We start from the raw sequence: 213 nt of genomic DNA, 5'->3' as shown, positions 1-213 counted from the left end.
TTTCCCTTTTGTCCTTTTCCCTTTCTCTTTTTTTTTCCCATTCCACTTCTTCCCCTTCTTCCCCTTTCTCCTTTTCTTTATCCCTTCCCGTTCTCCTTCCCCTCCTTCCTCCTTCCCCTCTCTCCTTTTCCTGTCCTTTTCCCCTTTGCCTCCTTCTCCTTCCCCTTCTTCCCCATCTTTCCTTCCCCTTCTTCCCTTCTCCTTCCCTGTTCT

The 213-nt window shown here is 48.8% G+C and overlaps 1 long non-coding RNA gene across 1 annotated transcript in view; it reads right to left on the bottom strand.

Moving 5' to 3' along the window:
* The window catches only part of LOC108447798, a 1,701-nt gene that overhangs the window by 763 nt on the left and 725 nt on the right, over positions 1-213 (bottom strand). The gene's annotated exons all lie outside the window — the stretch shown is intronic.

This window comes from Corvus brachyrhynchos, unplaced genomic scaffold (assembly GCF_000691975.1).
Source record: "Corvus brachyrhynchos isolate BGI_N302 unplaced genomic scaffold, ASM69197v1 scaffold245, whole genome shotgun sequence".
Classification (NCBI taxonomy): Eukaryota; Metazoa; Chordata; class Aves; order Passeriformes; family Corvidae; genus Corvus; species Corvus brachyrhynchos.
The sequence above is the reverse complement of the archived record's forward strand: the minus strand, read 5'-3'. Positions and strand labels throughout refer to the sequence as shown.